This window comes from Ornithorhynchus anatinus, chromosome 10 (genome assembly GCF_004115215.2).
Source record: "Ornithorhynchus anatinus isolate Pmale09 chromosome 10, mOrnAna1.pri.v4, whole genome shotgun sequence".
Taxonomy (NCBI): domain Eukaryota; kingdom Metazoa; phylum Chordata; class Mammalia; order Monotremata; family Ornithorhynchidae; genus Ornithorhynchus; species Ornithorhynchus anatinus.
In genome coordinates, this window is record NC_041737.1 from 41,920,500 (window position 1) to 41,932,766 (window position 12,267).

At 42.8% G+C, this 12,267-nt stretch overlaps 1 protein-coding gene across 4 annotated transcripts in view; it reads left to right on the top strand.

Annotated features, from left to right (window-relative positions):
- The window catches only part of CPED1 (cadherin like and PC-esterase domain containing 1), a 212,607-nt gene that overhangs the window by 53,341 nt on the left and 146,999 nt on the right, over positions 1-12,267 (top strand). The gene's annotated exons all lie outside the window — the stretch shown is intronic.

Genomic DNA, 12,267 nt, shown 5'->3' on the forward strand with positions numbered 1-12,267 from the left:
GAAATTAGATGGGGAAATCTTTCCTGGAAAAGTTGGACTTTCAGAAGAGCTTTGAAGAGAGGAATCCCAGAGTTTTATATTCCAGTAATATTCTCGAATGAAAAATCTTCAACCGATCAATGGTATTTTTTGAGCACCTACTGTGAGCAGAGCCCTGAACGAAGCGTTTGGGAGAGTTCACTGCAGTAGAGTTGGTAGACACGGTCCCTACCCTCAAAGAGCCTATAAACACTTGGCTTAGTTGTAGTAGAGATTCAATGCAATTCATCCCATTGCTTTTAGTTCTACCCTTTTGTCCCGAGGTAAAGGATTCCTCTTTCTCTTAAATGATTACATCTCTAAAATGCCTAGCAACTTTTCTCTTGACCATGTTGTGAGGCTTAGACATTTAAATCTGCATGTTTTTCATTTTTTTTCGTGAGCCGGTGACTCTGATCCTAAACCCATTTGTTTTTTTTCTATTTTCTGTGAATCCCTTTGACCTGCCTGCAAGTTTTCCACCCAATGGCATCAAATGCAACTTATTCTGCATCAGAGTCAAACCACAATCTTGCATAAGGTTCCATCACAGGATAGGTGTTGGAAAGGATTGTCAGGAATTCATTTAAAGACTGAAGATTAAAATTTCACATATGTTTTTAAGATCTACGGGGGGAGATAACACAACTCCTTTAAAAGTCTGCTCCACTTAGCAGCCCTTACCTCTGGAAAGTTCTTCCTTTTATCCAACTTAAATATCCCTTGATGCAGTGTAAGTCTGGTTTGCTTACCTTGCCTTCAGACAGGCTAGACGGCAGCTGGTTACCATCCACTATACAGTGACCAGCTTACAGGGCTGTTTCATATGCCCTTTTGAAACCACATGTCACATTATAAAGGTTACATTCTGGTGTCTTATATAACAGGGTTTAAAAATAAAACCCAGCTGAATTAGGGACCAGAATTAAATTTAAGGTGCTTCTTCGGAACAGCTTCTTTCTCTCCTAGGAGACAACCACCCTTTGATTACACACTCAGAAGGGTTTTGTAATTAAAAGCACTTGCTGATCAATCAGGACATTTTAACATTCAAAGAGATTTCTTGCTGAGGCTATCAAATTCACAGGTTCCGATTAAACCATTTTCTTATTATTAAGCAAGGACTCGCTTCACCAAAGCCAACTGGAGTAACGATTGGTTTTTAACTAGTGAAAAGTCTATGTAGTCGGGGAAAAAAAAGCGTTTGTACTTTTGTTGCTATTTACATTTGAGAGTGGTTGATTCAAGCAGTTTTTCCAGCTTTACAGAAATGTTGTGGCAGGAGGGAAGGACTAGGGAGTAGGAACTTGATTTTGAGCCAGGCATAGTTTGCTGATAAAAAAGACTTTGTGCATTACGTTTGTCAACTAGAAAAGATGAAAGGTTACGGGCCACTTGCCAGAGATCTTTATTTACTCTGCATCTTAATAGAGCAGCTAAATGGGAAAGGCATAGATGGAAATGAGAGAAAAGAGAGGAGGAAATTTTAATAGCTACATAAACATCCCATGTGTTTTAGTAAATACTAATTTACTTGGCTTTGCTATGGATTGGGAGGATTGTAGTCCCCAGATATTTGCAGAACTGCTAAAATAGCTTTATTTTTTATGGCTATGAGGTTGAGTTTCATTCTCCCTCTTTCACTCAAATTTCCTCCCCCGTTATTCTAAATCTCCTTTCACCGCCATCGTGATTTTCTGCCGAAATGCACCTCACCTCCTGTGCTGAGCCTTTTCTGTCGTTCAGTCAATCGTATTTACTGAGCACTTACTGTGTGCAGAGCACTCTGCTAAGTGCTAGGAAGAGTACAGTATAACAGTAACAATATAGCACACACATTCCCCGCCCACAGTTTAGTACCTGATGTGTTGCCACTCACTCCACCTTCCAAACCCTGCTAAAGTGACATCTCCTCCAAGAGGCCTTCCCTGACTAAGCCCTCATTTTCCCTACTTGGCCTTCCCTATGCATAATAATAATAATAATTATGGTATTTAAGTGCTTACTATGTGCCAAGCACTGCTCTAAACCCTGGGGTAGATACAAGGTAATCAGGTTGCCCTACATGGGGTTTACAATCTTAATCCCCATTTTACAGATGAGGTAACTGAGGCACAGAGAGGTTAAGTGGTTTGCCCAGGGTCATACAGCAGACAAGTGGGGGAGCTGGGATTAGAACCCACATTCTCTGACTCCCAAGCTTGTGCTCTTTCCACTAAGCCACGCTGCTTCTTCTCTGTGTTCTTGGGCATCTATCCCTGAAGCAATTAGATGCTTATCCAAGCCTCACTGAACATTTAAAAAATATCGTTATATTCTACTATTTCCCCTATCGGTACTTTATTTTAATGTCTGTCTCCCCCATCACTGTAAGCTCTTTGTGGGCAGGGATAATGTCTACTGACTCTACTGTTTGGTACTCATTCAAGCACTTAGTACAGTGCTCTGCACATAGTAAGCATTCAGTAAATGCCATTGGTTGACTGATTGATTGATTATGCCCTCCCTCCTCACATCCGTCAAACTAACTTCCCCTCTTCAAAGCCCTACTGAGAGCTCGCCTCCTCCAGAAGGCCTTCCCAGACTGAGCTCTCCCTTTCCCTCTGCTCCTCCTCCTCTCCCCATTGCCCCTACTCCTTCCCTCTGCTTTTCCTCCTTCCCCTCCCCACAGCACTGTGCATATATGTATATATTATTTATTATTCTATTTCTTTTGTTAATGTGTATATACCTATGATTCTATTTATCTGGATATTAGCTGCAGACTACTTGTTTTGTTTTGTAGTCTGTCTCCCCTGTTAAGGCTGTGAGCCCGTTGTTGGGCTGGGATGGTCTCTATCTGTTGCCAAATTGTACATTCCAAGTGCTTAGTACAGTGCTCTGCACATAGTAAGCGCTCAATAAATATGATTGAATGAATGAATGATGACCTCATTTGGGACATGGATTTGTGGCCAGGCTCCACTCACAAGATTTGTGGTACAGATGGGGGGAGATTTTTGGAAAAAAAAAAAAGAAAAAATCTCTCCCTATCTACTTTCTGGTATGCCTGAAAGATTTGGATGAAAAAAGGAACTTCTTTCATAAGCTTGCTGAGGGATCCGTGCCTACTAACTCTGCTATAGAATACCCTCCCTCGTTCTTTTTTTTTTTTAAGGGTTTTGTTAAGTGCCTTTTGTTCCAGGCACTAAGCACTGGGATAGGTACAAGCTAATTAGGTTGGATATAGTCCCTGTCCCATGCGAGGCTCACACTCTTAATTCCCATTTTAAAGATAAGGAAACTGAGACATAGAGAAGTGAAGTGACTTGCCTAAGGTCACACAGTGGACAAGTGATGGACCTGGGATTAGAACCCAGGTCCTTCTGATTCCCAGACCTGTGCTCTATCCATTAAGCCACATTGCTTCTAGTGCTTATTATGTTCTATACGTACGCTGTGGGCAGGGAATGTACCTACCAACTCTGTTATAGTGAACCCTCCCAAGCGCTTAGTACAGTGCTCTGCCCACAATAAGTGCTCAATAAATGCCACCGATTGAGAATTTTAAAAAATGCTATTGATTGATCAATGCTACTTGTAGGTTGCCAGGTCTAAGTAGCTTTCGATGGAGACAGCAAACCTGGTGAGAAAACTCTAGGTGAATCAAAGGGAGAAGGATGGTTGTTAAAGAGTCGGCCAGTTTCAGCCAAAACCTGTTCAGAATGTACCCCAGCTCTAATGTCTCCGACCAACATTGTTTTGGAATCTTCCCTTTTCCCAATTTATTAACTTGTTTTCCCCTCATTCTCACCTAGTATCAGAGTGGATTGAGAGCCTAGGCCATTTCAGGACCTTCTGGGGTAGAAAAAAGGACTACTCACTCCACAGATTCAAAAAATTTATAGCTCTTCTCCTCTTCTGTCAATGGTCTTGTTTTACCTTGGAGGATTTGCATTGCCCTCCCAGACACTAAGGGCTAAATAATAATGATAACAATAAAATGATGATGATAATAAGTTGTAATATTTAAGTATGTTTTATGTGCTGAGCAGTGTACAAGGTGCTGGAGTTTTTCAAACATTCCTTTCATTTTCCAATACCGTCCCCTAACTTAAAATGATTTTACCAGATGCTTAATAACCTGTCATAGTATCTTAAAGCTATATGTACAGTGTAGTATCAAGAAATCTAAACCTAAAATTTGTTTTAAAATATCTGCTTAAGGCATATGCAAGTAGCCCATTTTCATGACAAAAATACTTAAATGGAATGTTATTTTATGTAGTTTATGTTTACAGCATTTTAAAATGCTGTAGACTACCAGATATGGTCAGTCACTCTTAATGAAGATGAGCTAAACTGAATGTCTTGTGTTCAGGCCTGAATGTAAGCATAGGCCCACAGGCCCAGAACTGAAAAGAAATCAGGGCATGCCCAAAAGAAATAAAGGCAATATGTCACCTGGATAGCTTTGCTGCCGGCAGATCTCATATTCTCTGGGGAGAAGCAGAGGAAAGGTTGAGGGAAGGCAGAGTTGTTGCTTGGAATTGTTTCCCACAAAGCAGTTAAAAAAACAAAATGAAAATCAGTATTTTTAGGAATCTGAGGATCCGAGCAGAAGCCTTCAAATGTCAAAGACACTAAAACAGGATGTTATTTTCCATCTTCCAAAAGCAAAGCAAAACACAACCAAGAAACTTTCTCTCAGATTGCGTAGAGCCATTTTCCTCTGTTGTGTGATGGCATTACCATATGAGCGATCTCAGTTTGGATCGTGCCAACGTTTCTGTTATAACTCACTCTTTCCAGTAGGTTGTTTCTTGGCTGTAAACATCTGCTTTCATCTCTCCTTTGACATGTTCACAGTTGAATCCCAGTGGAGGGTGTTTTGGAAAATCAGAAGAGGAATTCGTCTAACCTTTCTGAGTTACTCCTGAGGGAGTTTAGATTCAGAGAGAACAAAAGACAAATGGGAATGATAATTCATCGCTGACTAAACAATTTTGATTTTTTAAAGCACATTTAATGTTATCATTCACTATTATGAAACGATTTGAATGAATCACTCACAGAGACCATCCCTCGTTTTGAAAGAACTAATTTAGAAATAGCTATTCGGCACGAGAGGCGGTTGTCACCGCTCGGGAAACGACAGGCGTCTTGCTGAATATGTGACCTCAGGGGGATTATGGTCAGTGAATTAGAGAGCTCAGATCTAATTTAAACTCCACACTGGATACTCCCGGCCCGAACTCATTTTGAGATGTTTCATATACCCTTCGGTGCTTTTCCTCAGCTGGGTGATCATACCCTCTTAAAACACAGGACAAGAAATGGAGAAATTACTTGTGAGTGAAGTGATGAAGCAGCATTCATAGTTCCTTTAATAATTAATTGTGATGATTGAAGCCTAGGGCTGTGCCGCTGATTCTTTTAGCATCAGACTGGGCCAGGGAGTGCTCCCAGAGAGGCAGAAGTAATGCACGGGCAGCAGTAGTACGGGTCCACACCATCGGGAATGAATCGAAACTCCGGGGCCTTGGGGCTATTCACTTTTGCTGGTCTCCACACCTGATGCAGGAGGTCAATACTCAGGTCACACAGCATGATGTAGTGGATAGAGCACGGGCCTGGGAGGCAGAAGGCTGAAGGTTCTAATCCTGACTCGGCTACTTGTCTTCTGTGTCACCTTGGGCAAGTCACTTAACTTCTCAGTGCCTCAGTTCCGTCATCTGTAAAATGGGGACTAAGACTGTGAGCCCCACGTGGGACAACCTGATTACCTTGTCTACCCCAGCGCTTAGAACAGTGCTTGGCACATAGTAAGTGCCTAAAAAATACCATCGTCATCATCATCAAATACATCATCGTCACCACACCCCTCTTCCCTCTTCACCCTGAAACCAAAGGCTGATCCTCAATCAATCAGTGGTATTTATTGAGTGCTCAGTTGTGCAGAGCACTGTCCTAAGGGCTTGGGAGAGTACAGTGGTACAAAGTTGGTAGCCATGTTCCCTGCCCACTGGACTTCCTGGAGCCCTTACTTTCCAGGCCTTCCCCCCTCTGCACTCCCTCCCTTTCTTCTTTGCCAGACACCTCCGGCACTGGCCAGGGAAGGGGAAGGGGCACTCTCCATCACCTTGCCCTCTTCTACCTCACGTCCCTTCTCTCTTTCTACTGCCCACCCCATACACTCGGCTCCTCTGCCGCTCGCCTCCTCACGGTACCCCATTCAAGCCCGTCTCGCCATCGACCCCCGGCCCACGTCCTGCCGCTGTCCTGGAATGCCCTCCCTCCTCACGTCCACCGAACTAACTCTCCTCCCCTCTTCAAAGTCCTACTGAGAGCTCATCTCCTCCAGGAGGCCTACCCAGACTGAGCCCCCCTTTCCCTCTGCTCCTCCTCCCCCCCCCACCTTCTGCTCTTCCCCCTTCCCCTCCCCTCAGCACTGTGCTCATTTGTTATATATTATTTATTACCCTATTTGTTTTGTTAATGAGGTGTATATCTCCTTGATTCTATTTATCTTGATGATGATGTCTTGCTTTGTTCTGTTTTGCTTTGCTTTCTCCCCCATTTAGACTGTGAGCCCGTCACTGGGCAGGGATGGTCTCTATCTGTTGCCGAATTGTACGTTCCAAGTGCTTAGTACAGTGCTCTGCACATAGTAAGTGCTCAATAAATAATATTGAATGAGTGAATTGAGATCGATCAGTCTCTATCCTGGCAGGCACATCGGATCTACTTCCCCTCTCCAGTTCCCATTCAGTGGAGTGCTCCTTCCCATCACCCCCTCTGATGTTATACATAATCGGTCACCAGCATGGGTAGGCAGTGTTGGATTCAGGGGCCATCCTGGTTGTGTCCCAAGCAGTGGCCATATTGGTAAGGCCCAGAGAAGTGGGCCCTCCCCCGATTAGACTGTAACCCCGTCAAACAGCAGGGACCGTCTCTGTCTGTTGCCGACTTGTTCATTCCAAGCGCTTAGTACAGTGCTCTGCACATAGTAAGCGCTCAATAAATACTATTGAATGAATGAATGAATGAATGAAAGTGTGATTACCGTCCAAAGTGGCGGTGGCTTGAGTTACACATTCCCTGCAGGAGGTTTGGAGGGTGGGAAGGCCCCACAGCCCAGACCTGGAGCCCCTACAGCCCCTAAATTAATCGAGCTCTAATTTTGGGGGTGTGTTGTTGTTGTTGTTATCTTTTGTTGTTATCTCTTCTGACTCCAGAACACTATACCCTGGAAATACAGATTTTACTGACAGTATCAGAAGGATGCTGTGAACCCTGCAAACTAACCTAAAAGGCCATAAAACCAAATATTTACTAATGCAATATTCGTGAACACCCATTACAACTATTTGGCAATACTCGAGAAAGGAACTTGGATCTGGAGAACTGGGTTGTTTAAAGGGTGAAGGTTGTTTTTTGTTGGTTTGTTTGTTTAACCTGGCAGGACTAAGTTCAGCTGAGGCTGAACTTTCTACTCCCAGAGTTATTCCTGAGACCAGACCCCAAAACCTTCAGAAGGGCTGGGGGGGCTGGTTTTGGACATCTCAGAAGATGGGTCCCAAAGCAACCCAAGAGAAATCCCCTCTTTTCCTGAGCCTTCACCTAAATTCTATGAGATGGAATTCTATTTATGGGATAGTTGAGCTATACTCTTCCTGATGCCTCCAAGCCCCAGCTTAAAATCCAACACTTAATGGCTCCAGGAACTCTGCCACCAGAACTCTGGATTGGCCTTTTCTGGGGATCATTAAGTGTTGACTTTGCTGAGTGCCTTGTATGCATGTCTCATTTTTTTTTTCCAAATCTCAAAGCAATCCATTACACACACACACACACACCCCTCCCCCCCCACTCACACACACACAGTCTGATCAGGTTAAGAGAAGGCCCCAGTTCTCTCTTTGTATCCTCACATCTCTCTGCCTCTGTGTGTCTCTTTCTCTGCCTCTGACGTCCCTCTGGCTCTGCCCCGTGTATCCGTTGCAATCCATGGGCTTCCCGTCTTGTCTCTCTCATCAAGCCTGATTTGCTTGTATTCATTCATTCATTCAGTAGTATTTATTGAGCACTTACTATGTGCACAGCACTGTACTAAGCGCTTGGAATGTACAATTCAGCAACAGATAGAGACAATCCCTCCCCAGTGACGGGCTTACAGTCTAATCGGGGGAGACAGACGGACAAAAACGACACCGTAATCATGATAAATAGAATCAAGGGGATGTACACCTCAGTAATTGTACCCACCCTATTGCTTAGTACAGTCTCTGGCACATAGTAAGTGCTTAACAAGTACAAATCCCACAACACTTATGTACATATCTTTAAATTATATATTGTAAATTTTTCATTTATATTAATACCTGTCTCCTCCTCTAGACTGTAAGTTCTTTGTGGACAGAGAATGTGTCATCTAACTCTGTGGTATCGTACTTTCCCAAGCACTTGATACTGGGTTCGGCACATAGAAAGAGCTCAGTGAATACCACTGATTGATCTCTATGCCTGGGTTTTTATGGGTTAGTGTCTCTTTGTGTATCTGTCTGAACTATGCTTCATTCATTCAATCGTATTTATTAAGCACTTACTTTGTGCAGAGCACTGTACTAAGCGCATGGAAAGTACAATTCAGCAATAAAGACAGACAATCCCTGCCCACAACAGGATTACAGTCTAGATTGGGGGAAAGACATCAAAATAAGTAAACAGGCATCAATATAAACGAATAGAATTATATATATATATATATATATACATCAAAACAAGTAAACAGACTTGTCGAGGCAGAAGAATACCCTGGATACCCTCTGCGAATACCTCTCTTCTTGACTAGAGATTTTCAGGTTCAAACAAATTGTGCTTTTATTGGTAATTAGCTTCTTCTGTCCCCATCTAGTGATAAAATATGGAATCATTCTTTGGTGTTCTCCCCAGAGCGGATTCCCTGCTCAGGCATTTAGACGATCAATCAATCAATCCATCCTATTTATTAATGCACTCTACTGAGTGGTAGGGAGAGTACACTATAGCAGAAGTGGTAGATACATTCTCTGCTTACAACCAGCTAAGAATATAGAGGATACGGACATTAATATAAATTACGGACACGTACATAAGTACTGTGAAGTTGAGAAAAAAGTGAATAAACGTGTAAAACACGTGCAAAAGTGACTCAGAAGGGAGTGGAAAAGCGGGAAATGAGGGCTTAGTTGGGGAAGGTCTCTGGAGATGTGCTTTTAATAAGGCTTTGAAGCCATTTTGGGCAGGGAACTTGTCTACCACCTCTGTTATGTTGTACTTTCCTAAGAGCTTTATACACAGTTCAGCACACAGTAAGCGCTCGATAAGTACAATTGACTGATTAAGAGTGATTGTCTGCTGAATATGAAGAGGGAGGAAATTCCAGGCCAGAGGCATTATATATTATAATGAAAAATTTACAATGTATAATTTAAAGATATGTACATAAGTGTCGTGGGATTTGTACTTGTTAAGCACTTACTATGTGTCAGAGACTGTACTAAGCGATGGGGTGGAAACAGGCAAATCAGGCTTGATGAGCGAGACATGACTGGAAGCCCATGGATTATGACGGATACACAGGGGCCGAGACAGAGAGCCAGAGGGACGGCAGAGGCAGAATGTCTCTATATCTTCAAAGCACTTCTGAAATCAAATCACCCTGATTAATTTTTCTTCTTCCTAGTTTTCTTACTCTCCCAACTACCTTCTCAGTTCTTACCGATCACTCAATCATATTTACTGAATGCTTATTACTAAGCACTTGGGAGAATACCACATAACAATGTAACGGAGACATTCGTTGTTATGCCACCTAGCCGATTATACTCCATTTGTAGCACTTCTGTACAGATTGACTGAAACACTATGTTGAGCATTTATCCATATATCCATTTTTCTTTTCTGTCCTTCCTGGATTAATTTATTCCATTAATCATATATATTAACCATTTACTGTGTGCAGAGCACTATACTAAGCACTTGGGAAGGTACAATACAGCAATAAAGAGTGACAATCCCTGCCCATGTGAGCTCACAGTCTTCAGGGGCGCACTGTCTAGCAAGAGAGATAACCACATAGTAATTTGTAGATGGCCACCCCCCCCCCCCCCAACCCCTGACACCAACAGCAAGAGGGCTGTGGAAGAAAAGAGGATAAGGAGATTATTCAGAAAGGTCTGGGACAAGACCCTGGTTATCCATCTGGAAAATATCCTTGCTATTGCCTCTTATTTCTTTCCTTTCCTGGAAATGGTGGAAACCACCCCCTTCTTGGAACCTGTTGGCTCTCCAGAAAAATCCACGGCCCACCGTGTTCATTGTGGTTTCAATTTTAATGTCCAAAATTGCCCAAGTGCATTCATTAATAATAATAACAATAGTGGTATTTGTTAAGCATTTACTATGTGCCAGGCATTGTACTAAGCGCTGGAGTAGATACAAGCAACTTGGGTTGGACACAGTCCCTGTCCCACATGGAGCTCACGGTCTCAATTCCTATTTTACAGATGAGGTAACTGAAGCACAGAGACTTGAGCATCTATTCTATGTAGAGCACTGAAGTAGGAGATTGGGAGATTACAATTAGAGAAACAGACACTGTCCTTGTCTTTGAAGAGCTTACAGTCCAGTGGTTGACCATCTTTGAGGGCAGGGATGGTGTCCATCAACTCTATTGTATTGAACTCTCCCAAGGACTTACTCCAAGGCTTTTCACCCAGGAAGCATCAATAAATGACCTTGATTGATTGACAGATTGATTGAGAGATGTACCGTTCTTGCAGATACAAAGCCTTAATCAACCTTGCCCTTGGGATTCAACCGATTCAGCAAAAGAAATCCACTGAAAGCTTTCCTTCCTGAGAAAATGTGCTAGGATAGAAAGAGATAAAAGAAAGTTTATGTAAACGGTGCAAAGCCTCATTTACCTCTCACAAATCCGTGTTCCATTATGTATCCATCATCACTCAGGCCCATTTCTCTTTGGGCTGAATATGGATCGATCAACCACCGATGAATTTCAGGACAGTTTCACGTCACTTGAGGGACGTCGTTTCAAACTCAAGCCGTGGGCGGCAATAAAGAGCAAGGATATTGCATGCAATGTAACTTTTAAGAGTCTCTAGTTGTTTGATTTATTTGTAAATCTGCATATTTCCTCTACCAAGAGCAATGTAAGCAGCGTGTCAGGTATATCTCGGGATTTTAATTAAACTGACAGGAATTTTACTTACAGTCAGAGTTTTAATAGGCCTTCTGCATTTGATCTTCCTCAAATCAGCCGTCCTTTAAGCTGTTTGTGGAAGAGCAGACCCTAATTACATGGCGATTTGGATCGTTTGGGAAAGGAAAATATGGAAGACTGTAGCTTTCTCCAGATTGTGAACTTTTTGTAAATGGTATCTGTTAAGTGCTTACTATGTGCCAGGGCCTGAACTAAGTGCTGAGGTGGATACAAGCAAATCGGGTTGGACACAGTTCCTGTCCCACATGGGGCTCACAGTCTTAATCCCCATTTGACAGACGAGGTAAGTGAAACACAGAGAAGTTAAGTGATTTGCCGAAGGTCACACAGTAGACGACTATTGGAGGCAGAATTAGAACCCAGTTCTGCTGGCTCCGAGGCCCATGCTTTATCCACTAGGCCATGCTGTTTCTCACTGCAAGCAGGGAGTGTGTCTACCAACTCTCTTATATTGTACACTTAGTGCTGTTCACACAGTGAGCACTCAATCAATCATCTTTACTGAACGCCTACTGTGTGCAGAGCACTGAACCAAGCGCTTGGGAAAGTACAGTATAACAGGATAGGGAGACACGTCCCCTGTCCATAATGAGCTTACAGCCTAGAGAACTCGATTGATTGATGGGAAATGAAAAACAGAGTCCTTTGTCCTGTTCAGAGGAACAAGTGCTGGTGTTCACCAACCCTGGGAGAAATGCATCATCTATAAATTACTTAGAAATGCTAACCCACCTTCTTCTCATTACGACTCCCGCTGCTTCTAAATACATAAACCTCTCTCATTCTGCCATTCCTCTCTGAAGTGAATGGGTAAGTCAGAGGGGATTGTGGGATGAGATAAAGCCATCAGGAAAATGGCTACTGGTAGATTCGGCCAAAGCATTGTGGCTATTTTTTAATTTCACAGTCTGGAAACTGAATGAAGGAAATTTGTTTCACCTCCAGCTTTGGCTGACTTAAGGTATCACCTGTGTGTTCCAAAT